This window comes from Misgurnus anguillicaudatus, chromosome 19, assembly GCF_027580225.2.
Source record: "Misgurnus anguillicaudatus chromosome 19, ASM2758022v2, whole genome shotgun sequence".
Lineage (NCBI taxonomy): Eukaryota > Metazoa > Chordata > Actinopteri > Cypriniformes > Cobitidae > Misgurnus > Misgurnus anguillicaudatus.
This window is the reverse complement of record NC_073355.2, coordinates 32,276,120-32,282,203: the sequence shown is the minus strand read 5'-3', so window position 1 is coordinate 32,282,203 and position 6,084 is coordinate 32,276,120. Positions and strand designations below refer to the sequence as shown.

The 6,084-nt window shown below is 35.9% G+C and overlaps 1 pseudogene; it reads right to left on the bottom strand.

The window, feature by feature from the left end:
• Positions 1 to 436: 436 nt before the first annotated feature.
• LOC129425431 (trypsin-like) lies at positions 437 to 4,725 on the bottom strand (annotated as a pseudogene).
• Positions 4,726 to 6,084: the final 1,359 nt, after the last annotated feature.

Here is a 6,084-nt window from a genome sequence, read left to right as displayed (position 1 = left end):
AGTTCTACACAACATACTGACAGACAAAGATTTTACAAGCCAAAGCATTTTTTTGTATACATGACATTTATTCTGTTTAGACTGCGTTAACTCATTAAAATTAAATACATTTTCAACAATTTGATCATTTGTGCTTTTCAACTGTTAGTCAGACTTTGAGATGAAGTATAACAAAAGTGGCTGCAGTGCATTAACATTAGTTAACATTAGTAAATAAAAATCAGTTAAAATACCAATTCTGCTTTAAAGATTAGCAAACATGCTGAAAAGAGAGAAAAACTTTTGAAGTTTTTTAAAACAGTCAGATTTGAATTAAATAATTTAACAACAAAAATAACCTTCATAATTTTAGTATAGGAACAATAGAGTAATAATAGTATATATATGAAACAGAGAAAATACAAAGTAATTGGATGAGTCATTGGTAATGCTGGAGTCAGCTTCTATGAAGGTCGCTGGATATGTGAGAAACAATCCAGTTCTCGTAACTGGAGACTTTTGTGTACACACCAGGAAATCCAGGTTCAGCACAGCCTTGACCAAAACTCACAATTCCACACTCAATCCACTGGGTGCCGTTCCTAACCACCAGTGGCCCTCCAGAATCACCCTGCATTGAACAAAAATTAACTATTAAACATTGTAAAAAAAAGATTTGCTGGTAACACTTAACGTAAGTGTTCATGCAGCCATAAAATTAAGTTAATTCAACTTAAAAAAAGTTAAGTATTATTTTTAAGTTAAATTAACTCAACATTTTAAGGCAGCACCTTTACAATTTGTGTGTGTGTGTGTGTGTGTGTGTGTGTGTGTGTGTGTGTGTGTGTGTGTGTGTGTGTGTGTGCGTGCGTGCGTGCGTGCGTGCGTGCGTGCGTGCGTGCGTGCGTGCGTGCGTGCGTGCGTGTGTTTTGTGAATGAAAAGAATATGGAAATCTATATTGACTAAAGCAAAAATATAACAAATAACAAAATTATAAAATATAACAAAGCCGTTGGGTTGAGTAGAACCCAAACATTTTCTTGGGTTCACATTCAACTGTTGCATTTGTATCTTTTTGACCCAACGCGGAGTTGAAAATAACCCAGCATTTTTTGTGTATGTGCTTAAAACAGTTTATATTTTGAATTAAAAGAATGACTAAATTGTAACTGACATGAGTCTTTTCCTCCCTGACTTAATCCAGCACATATCATGTTGTCTGTAATATCTGATCCGTAGGCATTTTGGCAAGAACTTTCACTCACAATTGGAATCTCCACTTACTGCAGGATAGTGGGGAGTTGGTTGGCTGTAACATGTAGATCGACGAATAAATGTCATCATTTTAAAAACATTACTTTTAATAGCTATTTCAAGTTGATGTGATGCTTAGAAGACGTGTTCACTCACAATTAGGGTCGAGTTTTCCCCATCCTGTGATCCAGCTGATTGTACCGGCACCAACCATGCTACCCGTTCCAGCCAGACAGACGGCGGGCTGAATATAATTACTGTACACCACAGGAGATGAGAGCTGAAGGAGAGCTCATTGTTTTCTGTCAAATTGCTATAAGGATGTGTGAAAACTTGAGACACTGTGCCGGACATTTCATTTGGGTTTGAACCTGTTTGGCTTTCACGTCCTATACACCACGATGGAATCTGTAGAAACACTGTTAATGGACAAAATCAGTTTTAGCTTTTTTGTGATCATGTAAAGTTATGTCTTTGTGTGAGCTTTAAATTATATACCTCTGAAAGCAGTGAGCTGCAGACAAAATCCAGGAATGACTGATTAGACTCCCACCACAGAAATGGCCTCCATAGGTGCTACTTTGTATGCTTACTTGCCAGGGCCAAGACCCTGCAGATGCATCCTCCCCTCCAACAATTTTGGTGTTTAGCGGGGCTTGGCCACACTCTGATAGGAGGAGGAAATGTATGAGAATTCCCTGCTGAAACACCTCACAAACATCCGAAACACATTCTGTATGGAACGCTGAGTGTATCACTTACCAACTGCCTGGCAAAAGGAACCTGTGATGGACCAAAAAGTGACAAAAATAAGATGATTATTTGCATTTTACAGTTATTGCCTTCAAGATATTGCCTTCACACAAACAAAATATTTTAGGGATAGGCAAATACTTGGAAGACGATTTTATTTACATAAGATGAACATAACCATTTCAGTGAGCTTAGCTAAATTGTAATCTATTTAAGTTTCTTTTAAAGCATTCTAGTTAAGTCACTCTGAGGTAAATTACATAAGTATTTCAACAATGTTAAAGATGATCCAGGCTGTAAATAACCACACATATTAAAAGTTAAAACATTTCATTAATGACGTTGTTAAATATACTTAATAGATAAAATGATATGTTATACTGTAGATTTTAGACACTTTTAACAGTGAATCTAAAGAAAATAAACATTTACTTTATTATTTGATTATTCATGTTCGACTTATACAAGACAAGTGTTTTAACTAGAAATGCACCGATATATCGACCAATAATCAGTATTGGTCAATAAAACCACTTCTCTGATAGTTAAAACCAGACGATAATCATGGCTGATATATCCTGTCAATCAAAAGTGAACAGGAAAATGCAATGAATTTGAGCTCTCTGTATAGAAAATGTAAATAAACATCCATAGTTTAATGTTCAATTTTAATGTTCATTATATGAATGAATAACATTCAGAAAAAATATTATGCACCAATGGTATCGATAGATAATTGGGTATCGGTGGGAAAAAAAATATTTGATGTCGGTGCATGACATGTCTAGTTTAAACACAGACTTATGGTTTGCTATTATTGTAAAATGTGGAAAAATAACAAATAATAAAACCTCACAAATATTCAGGAATGCTTTTAAAATATCCTAGTCAACATTTGAAGTGGCTCAAAGCCTTTACTAAAAGTTGTCTTAAAACCAATACTCATTACCCGTTCTTGTCTTAGGACAACTTTGACGAATGTTTTTGATCCACTTCAAATGTTGACTAGTGTAGTTTTGATAACATTTAAATGCATTTCATTTTAACAACGACAATAATACTAACTTTGTATGATACTAATGGATAAATCTTTACAATATGGTGTCATCCACTAAAATAGGTAACAAAGGGGCAAAATATTTGTTCACAGCATTATTATTATTATTGATCCTTGTTCATGTCATTTAATACAAAAGTAGGTTTGTTCAAATATTGTTAAAAAATCTGTTTAAAAATGTTTAACTAAATATTAAAAATACCAGATTAATTCATTCCTTTATGAATGTAGTTCGTTATTAGGTTTTAGTTGGTAGTAACTAATATGGAACCTCGCTGTAAAGTGTTACCAGAAATAAAAAGTAGGCCTATTTCAGGCACAATTTATATTTGTTTACCAATTTAACCAATTTCAGGTATTTAAATAAGAACTTTTAAGACATTTAAGCTTAACAGTTTGCAGTTCTCAATCATGAAAAACATTTTTTATGTCAATTATGTCATAGTAACCAGCTGTTTCAAGTTTAGGTTTGTGTAAGATACAAAAGGGAATTCAATTAGCTATCCGACAAAAATACAATCAACATTGGTGATAATTTTGCCACATTAAAAATAATTTTGTAGATTTTTTTTTTTTTTTGATATATTGAGAAGTATGACTCCAGCAACACACAAACGCAAAGCATTAAACTTCATCTTCTTGTGTGTGTAGTATCCTCCACTGTCAAGAGTCTAATGACATGAAAGGTAAATATATCAGGTTGTATAGTTGGGCTCTGAAACCCCCACCCCACTTCACCGTCTATACCTGACTCACCTTGTCTAAGAATAGATTGTTTATTTTGTGCCTCCAGTAATAATTAAGATACACACCCATCTGTGTTACCACATTAGCCTTGCACAAGTGCCTAAAATTTTAAATTGTCACTTTAATTGTTTAGTTATAAAATAGCATGTCACAAGAAGTTAACTGCTTCATTAGGTAAGCTTTATCTTGTTTGTCTTTTGTCTATGATAAATGTTATTGAATTTTCTGCTAATAAACCTCCCCCATCTTACTGGACAGACAATATAAACTAATAAATGCTAGATACCTAGTGCGTTTACTAATGCATTTTAATTCAATTTTACCTCTTGTAAAATGATTATACACATAATTCATCATTATTGGAATTCATAAAAAAACTGATGCATCAAGGTAATATTTTAACTCACCGATTGAGAACCGATAACCCACACTCTCAAGAAAAAGGTTAAAAAGCTGTAACCTAAACCTTTTTGTCACGGGCACTGTACATTTTAAAATGCACTGATATAATTTAGGTACATTTTAGGTACTAAAGTGTACTTTTTAAAAAGGTACCGCCCCAGTGACAACTTTTGTACCCTCATGTACCTTTATTTCTGAGAGTGAGCAACACACAAAATTAGCCGAAACGTTTCTGATACACCTAGTCTTGTTTCCTGCTGTCGTGATGTCAGCTTACCTTACCAACATATACCTGTAGGCTATACTTGTGAAACATTCCATGTCAATTATCTGACGGACAGTTATTGTTATTCATCGTAGGCTACTTACACATTGTTACCTGCGTGTGTATGGGTTTGTGTGTTCTCGCTTTCTGTTTTGTATCTCTAGCGGTTTTTGGTAGGATCTTTAGTTTCTGAGAAATTCGGTTTCATGGGCGGAGCTTACGTGAATATTCGTAAACTTCCACAATTTCCACAACACGTAGCAACATGTTAGGCCGGACTTACAGGAGTTTTTGCTATTTTTGCTGTTGCGGACAAAACCCCTTGGATGTCTCGCGGTTCTTTAAAACCATATGACACAGTCACGTGCCTGCAGCGCCAGCTTAAGTCGGACAAAATTACTAACCGGAATGCACTGCTTCAAGTCAGCCACTGGTCTGCGCAGCGCCGCATGAAGTCGAAGACACCTATATTTTTGAAAAGGGAACCACACAATCCGAACACTTATTTTGAATTAGCGCATCCTCGGAAGAGCAGTCACGAGCCGCCACTGTAGGCTATTATTCTCATCATTATAATTATCATTATCATTCATCACTTACAAAAACTGGCACCTGTATATAATAAATTCATCTTATATTATATTGCTGTGTCCTTGTCTTCTTTGTTCCAAATGATTACTTTTACCGATAAAATATTTATAGTAATTTACATCGTTATTCCCCTGACCTTTTATTTGGGCCGTAACATATTAAAACAAAGGGCACACTGCCTAACATTTTTGTCTGCCAGTAAGCCCCCTACTGAAAAATCCAGCTAAGACCAGCATAAGCTGGTGAGCTGGTTTTAGCTGGTCCCCAGCTTGGTTTTAGCTGGTTTTGCTGGTGTAGGAAGCTGGTTTTGCTGGTGTAGCAAGCTGGTCTAGGTGTGTTTTGGTCACATTTTAAGCTGGTCTAGCTGGACTTAGCTGGTCATGCTGGAATACCAGCTGGCCCACCAGCATGACCAGCTTTGTCAGGCTGGGAGGACCAGCATAAACCAGCTAAAACCAGCTACCAGCTTATGCTGGTTTTAGCTGGATTTTTCAGTAGGGCCTTGAAAGCACATGAATGGCATCTAATTGATCAGATGAAAGGGATTTCTTTTAAAGCTTATCTCTAAAGGTAACAATGGTGTTTTAAAGCACACTGTCAGGATTACATGACGTTATGATGCTCTGGAAACCGGTTTCCTGCAAAAATGTTGCCAGTTTAGTCAATGTAACAAGGCAGGTTTGCAACACAGCTGTATTGCCACTGGATGGCACCACATCTTAGGCCTCAATATATTTTTTACAAGATTCAAGATCATTAGGGCTATTCTGCCCTACAAATGCAAAGCACAATAACTACACAATTTCAGATAAATTAGTGTGTCAAAATTGCAGTAACAGGTTTGACTGGCTGGTGTAAAAACTTTAAAGGCATTTTCTCAGCTTCAGTGTTTGCATAGTTACTGCACTTTGCCTTTGGAGGGCAGCATTGTCATAGTACTTTGACTACAATGACATTTTTATTTTGTCAATTTCTCCCAATAAAAACTGGGTATAGGGAAGGGGTGTCCAAACTCAGTCCTGGAGGGCCGGTGTG